The sequence below is a fragment of the Portunus trituberculatus genome, chromosome 41 (genome assembly GCF_017591435.1).
Source record: "Portunus trituberculatus isolate SZX2019 chromosome 41, ASM1759143v1, whole genome shotgun sequence".
NCBI classification, from domain to species: domain Eukaryota; kingdom Metazoa; phylum Arthropoda; class Malacostraca; order Decapoda; family Portunidae; genus Portunus; species Portunus trituberculatus.
In genome coordinates this window covers 10,627,659-10,635,158 of record NC_059295.1, presented here as the reverse complement: position 1 = coordinate 10,635,158, position 7,500 = coordinate 10,627,659, and the positions used below count along the sequence as shown (strand labels likewise).

Genomic DNA, 7,500 nt, shown 5'->3' with positions numbered 1-7,500 from the left:
CTCTTGGCCCTGAAAATAATTGATGGAGCAGCAAATAATTCCTCCTGTTCTCTCTCTCTCTCTCTCTCTCTCTCTCTCTCTCTCTCTCTCTCTCTCTCTCTCTCTCTCTCTCTCTCAATTCTCAAAGGCATTTTCTTTATTATGTATTTATGCTGCTTCTTTTTCACTGTTGTTGTTGTTGTTGTTGTTGTTGTTGTTGTTGTTACTGTTTGTTGTTGTTGTTGTTGTTGTTGTTGTTGTTGTTGTTGTTTTGTTGTTGTTGTGTTGTTGTTGGTGGTGGTGGTGGTGATCGTGGTGGTGGTAGTGGTAGTGGTGGAGTTGCTTTTTCTCTCTCCTCCTCCTCCTCCTCCCTCCTCCTCCTCCTCCTCCTCCTCCTCCTCCTCCTCCTCCTCCTCCTCCTCCTCCTCCTCCTCCTCCTCCTCCTCCTCCTCTCCTTACACTAGTATCTAGGATAGTTATATAAACATCTTAGTAAGGACCTTTATGTCTGTTGCTGTTTGTCCTCCTCCTCCTCCTCCTTCTCCTTCTCCTCCTCCTCCTCCTCCTCCTCCTCCTCCTCCTCCTCCTCCTCCTCCTCCTCCTCCTCCTCCTCCTCCTCCTCCTCCTCCTCCTCCTCTTCTCCTTTCACGCGTTGGTCTCTTCGCTTTGGTGTCACTTCAATGGACATTTTTCCTCCTTACCTACTTTTTTTTACATAATCAATGAACAGCCCAAACTTTTCCTCCTCTCCTGTCGTTTACATTTTCAGGGAACGAATATATGTCGAGGTGAAGTCTGTCTGTGTCATGTTTCTTTTTATTTTCTTCCTTCTTTCTTGCTTCTGTAAAGTTTTTAAACATTTTTTCTCCTCAATGACTCTTTCTTTCTTTCTTTCTTTCCTTCATTCGTTCGGTTTTTTTTTTTTTTTTTTTTTATTTATACTCGACCAATATGTCTTTCCTGATTTCTTTTCGATTTTCGTTCTTTCTTTCTTCTTCCATCTTTTCTTGTTTCATTTTCTATTATTTTGTACATGTTACTTCTTTCTTTTCTCTTTCTTTTTTTTTTTTTACTTATACTCACCAATATTCCTCTTTCTTAATTTCTTTTCGGTTCTCGTTCTCTCACTCTCTTCCTTCATTCCTCTCCATTCTCTTTAAATTTTCATCCATTATTTTCAACATCTTATCATCCTTTTTCGTTTTCTTACCTTTGCATCACATCTGCTAAATCATACCCTATCTACCTTTGCTTAATTCCTTCCATACTCCCTCACTTTCTCAATCAACGAATTCCTCACCACAAACCACCCACCCCTTCCTTCCTTCTCCCTGTCCCCGTCTCTCTCCTTCTCTTCAAGCCCATAGCCAGTGTGTTGGCCGTTCACCTGTCCCTAATACACATCGTAAATCTTCCAAAATCAATGACGGGCTTCAGCGAGCGAGGGAAGGACGGAGGCAGGGCGGAGAATAAGGTCGGGAGGGGGATGTAGGATGGATTTTAGAGAGAGAGAGAGAGAGAGGGGGCAAAGAAACTGGAATAAAGCAGATAATAATGAAACAGAAAAGAAAAGACAAATGCAAGAAGAAGAAAGAAGAAAAGAGTGTGATAAAAAAGAATGATAGAGGACGATTAAAAAATACACGAGAAACTGAGAGGTAAAAGAGGACGAATAAGAAGAGGCAGACGAGAGAATAGAAGAGAGGAATGGGACAGACAGGGTGATAGGTAAGACATAAGTGAAGATAAGAAAGAACACTGATAAGAAAGGGAGAGGGAGAGAGGAGGAGAGAAGCACCCCACACACTTCCCTGCTCTCTCTCTCTCTCTCTCTCTCTCTGGTCTTGTCGATGTAAAGCACAGAGGCGGAATGGGGGAACTTTGCTGCAAGATTCCTGAAATTCCTTTGATGATTTATTTATGGTAATGCACGTGTAGAGAGAGAGAGAGAGAGAGAGAGAGAGAGAGAGAGAGAGAGAGAGAGAGAGAGAGAGAGAGAGAGAGAGAGAGAGAGAGCCAAGAAATAATGTCACCTCTAACCCCCTTCTCTCTCTCTCTCTCTCTCTCTCTCTCTCTCTCTCTCTCTCTCTCACTCCTCACCGGCCCAAGTGGCAGCGATAAACATTCCATGATCGAACACACAAAAGGTCAGGACTGGCTGGCATGCCTCGTAGCCGCCAGAAAGAACAGTGACACAGGCCGCTCCTCGTCTCCTCCGCCTGTCCTCCGCCGCCTTCACTTCTTAGGAATGGCCTCAGTGCTTCCGTAAGTTCCTGTGCATGAGTAGCGGCGTGAGAAAAATACACGGTTCATAAATGCATCGTAAAGGAGAGAGTGATGCGTCTGGTGTGTGTTTGTGTGATGATACTCGTGCACTGGCGGTGAAAAGGACAAGACAAAGTATACGAGAGGTTGTGCAGGACGGATAGCTGGTTGTGGGATCTTTTAAGCAATGCAGCAGCGGTAAATCAACGACGAGATAGTGTTGCAGACCGTCAGAATAACGCGACGCTTTCCGCTAAAACTGTAAATCGATGATGCCACGGAGAGAATAATGGATGCGAGTTTCAGAGTGTTTCACCGGAGTTTTGACATTTAATACGTGTGTGTGTGTGTGTGTGTGTGTGTGTGTGTGTGTGTGTGTGTGTGTGTGTGTGTGCACGTATCACGCCACCCCAGAATACTACTCCATTCCACTACCATCCTCCGCAACACTATCCCAACCTACTCTCATACCACCCGCCCACCACCCACAGTCAACCCCCAACACGCAACACTAAATCGTTTCCACTACTCTTCGTCCTCACCTCTCTCTCTCTCTCTCTCTCTCTCTCTCTCTCTCTCTCTCTCTCTCTCTCTCTCTCTCAACCCAAGCGCCTTAAACCACAACCCCACAATCTTTTACTCACATAATCATATCAATCCTTTCCATCCATCTGACTAACACTATCATATCTTCCCCCGCTCCGCCCCGCCCCTCCTCGCCCCGCCCCGCTCCGCCCCGTCTGTTCGTTATGACTGAAGGCCAAGAAAGTTCGCTCATATAAAAACGACGTGATGACATGACCAAACCAACTGGCACCGTTAAACATCGTAAATCTACACCAGGTCATGAAAGTTCACGTGACGACTGGCTGTGACCTCGCTTCGGCTCACGTACACACACACACACACACACACACACACACACACACACACACACACACACACACACACACACACACACACACACACAAATGTCATTCTTTATGTGTTAATAGTTACTCAGTTACTTCTTCGTACTATAAATCAACTTTTTTTTGAGAGAGAGAAAGAAAGAAAAAAAATGAAGGAAAGAAAGAAAAAAGGAAAGAAAAAAGAATGTCGATAACGCATAATAAAAATAGGGTTTATACGCAATATACGTGGAAAATGTCCTTGTGTGTGTGTGTGTGTGTGTGTGTGTGTGTGTGTGTGTGTGTGTGTGTGTGTGTGCATGAGTGTGTGTTGCTGCCTGACAATGGCGGCGCTGCACATTACAAGTTGGTTTTCAGGAAGTTACATCAGCATTGCTCTTTTCCTGAAGGGAACATGAATTGAGGTCACGTGTGGTTGTGGGTGGCGGTGCGCTGGTGTGGTGGTGTGGTGGTGTGGTGGTGTAGTGGTTTGGTAGTGTGGTATTTGGTTTTAGGTCACATTAAACACGCTATGCCTCTCCGTCTGCCTGCCTGTGGTGGTGCATTATTGATAGCTACCTACCTGTCTACTGTTCGGGATGATCACCTGTAAAACTGTCTATGTGTTTGTCTCCTCTTCTTGCTCTCATCGCATCTTGTTACCGGTTCGGCGTCGTGGGTTCTCGGGGCAGTGGCAAAGATCAGTCAGTCCGTCAGTTAACCAATCAGTCCATCCGCCGTAGCAAGTGTGTATATGATAAACGGTTCATATTGGTTGAGTTGATGGGCCTAATCTTAAAATATACCACCTATAGGATTGTCTAAAGATTTAGTCCCTCCTTTAACCTTTTTTTTTTTCTATCGACGTTGTGCAGTAATTTGTGTATGTGTAGTAGTGTGTGTGTGTGTGTGTGTGTGTGTGTGTGTGTGTGTGTGTGTGTGTGTGTGTGTGTGTGTGTGTGTGTGCATTCTGTTAAGTTGAGTGGCTGTCTGACTGATAAATGTGACCGTCTTCTTATCATTAATATGCATGTCCGCATGTCTATTTGTCTATCTTATACATATGTCTGTCACTGTCTACCTATTTATCTATCCGTCCATCCGTCCATGTTTACCTGTTTGTCTGTCTGCCTGTCCGTGTGTCTATCTGTCTGCTTGTCTTTCGGTATGTCTGTCTGCCCTTCTACCTGCCTGGTTTTTGCGTGCGTGCTTGCTTGCTTGTCCGTGTGTCTCTCTGTTTGTCTGTTTGTTATATATTGGCATGTTTGTAGCTGGTCATTTCCGTTGGCTGTATAGTTATGCAAGAGTATGAACAAGAATTTCAGAATGTCAAGCATAAATATACTAAGTGCACGGGGTGGATAACTACTCCTCTGCATGATTGACTGTATTGGCGGCTGGGTGTGTGGCGGGTGGCGTGGTGGGTGGATGGGTGGGTGGATGGTGAGGAGTGTGGGTAGGTGAGTGGCCGGGTGTCTGGATGCATGGCGTGACTGTGGCGAGTGGTGTCATTAGCTGGGCTCGGTGCATGGCGTGGCGTGGTGGGCTGACTGCTGTTGGCCGGTCACTGTTTGGGTCTCTGCTGCCGCACTACGTGACCTTGTGCGTGGCATTGCTGGCTGACTCTTTGGTTCAACTGAGGGGTATAAATATAACTGCCCTTGTGTGTGTCAGTATGTCTGTGTGCTGTGTATCTGTTTGTATTTCCGAGGTTGGGTGGGTGGCAGCAACGTGGCCCTTGTCATACCTGCTCAGGCTCCCCTGCAGGCTCGCAGAGTTGCATGACATGTCCAGGTAACTCGCTCCTCGGTCGCCGCGTCGCCGCTCTGGTAACACTCACGCGCGGAGGGCACGCCTCGGGAACACGCAAGGCTCCCACACAACGCTCACAGAAAAGGGAAGTAGGGAGGGGCTGCAGGGGAGCATGTTAGTAAGAATATAAGAATAAATCCAAAATTACCCTTCATAGGAAGCTGGTATCAAGGTGGATGAAAGCCGTGATCCGGTAATGGCCTCCCACGCGAGTAGAGGCGCCCCGCGTGCAGCTCCCAGCTACTGCCGCTGGATTACCGCCCCGCCAAGGTCGCGCCTCAAGCAAACCCTTCCCTAACGATGACGGAAGACTTCACCTTTTCAACGATATCCAAATTGCCACTCTAAACTCTGAACTTTGTCTTTATTCTTACATTTTTGTTTTGGGTTTCACGTAAATTGTATTGCACTTTCTATTATTAGATACAAGTATTTCCACGAGAATCTTGAGTTTGTGGTAAAAGACAAACTAATAGGAGGAAGAAGAAGAAGAAGAAGAAGAAGAAGAAGAAGAAGAAGAAGATGATGATGATGATGATGAAAGAAGAAGAGGAAGAAGGAGAAAAATAGCAGCAGAAATAAACAAACAAACAAACAAACAAACAAACAGTATTTGAAATAACACGGTTCCAGCTTGAGGGAAGTGTGACCCGGGCGCTCTCCTCCCTTTCGTGTGTGTGTGTGTGTGTGTGTGTGTGTCACACACACACACACACACACACACACACACACACACACACACACACACACACACACACACACACACACACACACACACACTCACGAAAGGAAGGAGAGTAAATAGATAAATAATCAAGCAGAGAAAATGAGATACACCAAAAACCAAATCATCTAGGAATGTGTGAGTGATGTGCGCCACCTTCCTACAATCTGCCAAGAGTAGCTGCAAAAACTAAAAACTTCCCTCGCCTCTCCTCGCCTCGCCTTTCCTCGCCTCAGATTACTCATGGCTTCACTCTATAAACGCTGTGAATTTTCTATCATCGACCTTATACTTCATTTTATTTTCCTTATAGTATCTCTCTCCTCACATTTCCCTGCGTTATTTATAGCCACCTGGCGGAAAACTTTACACTGAGGAGATGAAGTGAGTGAGCACCCGGGGCCGCCTAACGGGTCACGAGTAAGGAAAGGGCATGTCACGTGATCGCATGACGTCACGGTCAAGCTGCGTCACGCGTCATGGCGGTGATGACGCAATTAGTGACGTGAAAAGTTGGTAATGACGGTAATTGGAGGACACGCCCCAGGTGAGGACCGGGGGGGCAGGATCCCATGGGACGGAGGGGAGGGTGTGTGTGTGTGTGTGTGTGTGTGTGTGTGTGTGTGTGTGTGTGTGAGGTTGAAGGTGCATTTATGTTGTAATGGCGTAGTGAGCGCTTTGTCTTGGTGAGTGTGTGTTGAGTGTGTGCTAAGTGTGGCGGGGAAGGGAAGAGAAGGGAAGGGAAGCGAGACAACCAGTGATTGTGAGTGACAGTAGTGGTAGTGGTGGTGGCAGGTGTTGTAACGCTGAGAGTGAGGTGGTAGCAGTAAAAATAGTAGAATTAGTAGCAGTCGCAGTAGTAGTGGTAGTAGTAGTAGTAGTAGTAGTAGTAGTAGTAGTAGTAGTAGTAGTAGTAATAGTAGTAGTAGTAGTAGTAGTAGTAGTAGTAGTGGTGGTGGTGGTAGTGGTGGTGGTGTAGTGGTGGTGGTGGTGGTGTAGCGGTGGTGCAAACAAGACAGTGGTGTTGCCTTGGTGTGGACGGGGCTGCGAGGCGAGGGGAGGTGCGGGTCACGCTTTGTCGGGGGGAGTGAAGCAACAATCGATAACCACAGTTTCCATCATACATTACAGACTCCACACGACACTTCACGACACGGAAAGTCAACATACAGGCTCAAGCTTAAACAGTAACCTGCTTATGCCTGTGAATAGCAGCACACACGGCATTCTACACGCGTTTCCGACTTCACTCTCAGCGCCAACCACCTAGCAGGGACAGCTTACTCACACGGTGTCAGATAAAAGAGTCACGCAGTGTTATCCAACCAAGATAGGAAAGGATTAGTGAAAGGACTGTACAATACCACTATTCACACCAATAAATCACTCTAGTAGTAATCCATCGCGTACAAATTGCATAAGGGAGATACAAGGAAAAGGTACTATCGTGTAATCGCTTCCATCTCTCCTCTCCTCCATACAAGGCAACACTCTACCACACTTGAATCACTGCACAGTTCACGGGAATGTGGTGATAAACGTTTCATCAAGGTCGCGCCAGACAGATGTGCTTGTCCACGGGGAATAATTTAAGTCTTGATGCAGTTACCGGAACGCGCGACGCCTGTTGAAATATGTACGCAAGTAACTACTGTGAGGAGAGGGAGGATGGTGTGTATAGTGAATGGGGTGAGAGAGGCAGGATGGGAAATCTTTGGAAGAGGGGAAGGAAGGACTGGGAAAGGATGGGAAATCTTGGGAAGAGAATGGGGTGAGTGAATGATTGAGGGAAAGAGTGAGAAAAAAAGGGAAATCTTGGGAAGGAGAGGG

At 46.5% G+C, this 7,500-nt stretch overlaps 1 protein-coding gene across 4 annotated transcripts in view; it reads left to right on the top strand.

Moving 5' to 3' along the window:
* LOC123516484 overlaps window positions 1-7,500 on the top strand; it is a 47,974-nt gene that overhangs the window by 26,204 nt on the left and 14,270 nt on the right. Inside the window, exon 1 of one of the 4 annotated variants that reach the window (XM_045275831.1) lies at window positions 2,178-2,244. The exons of 2 other annotated variants lie outside the window; for them this stretch is intronic. The gene's annotated coding sequence lies outside the window, so the exon portion shown is untranslated. Of the gene's footprint in view, window positions 1-2,177; window positions 2,245-6,387; window positions 6,434-7,500 lie in introns of those variants that run through there. One more of the 4 variants, XM_045275830.1, reaches the window with a different exon arrangement.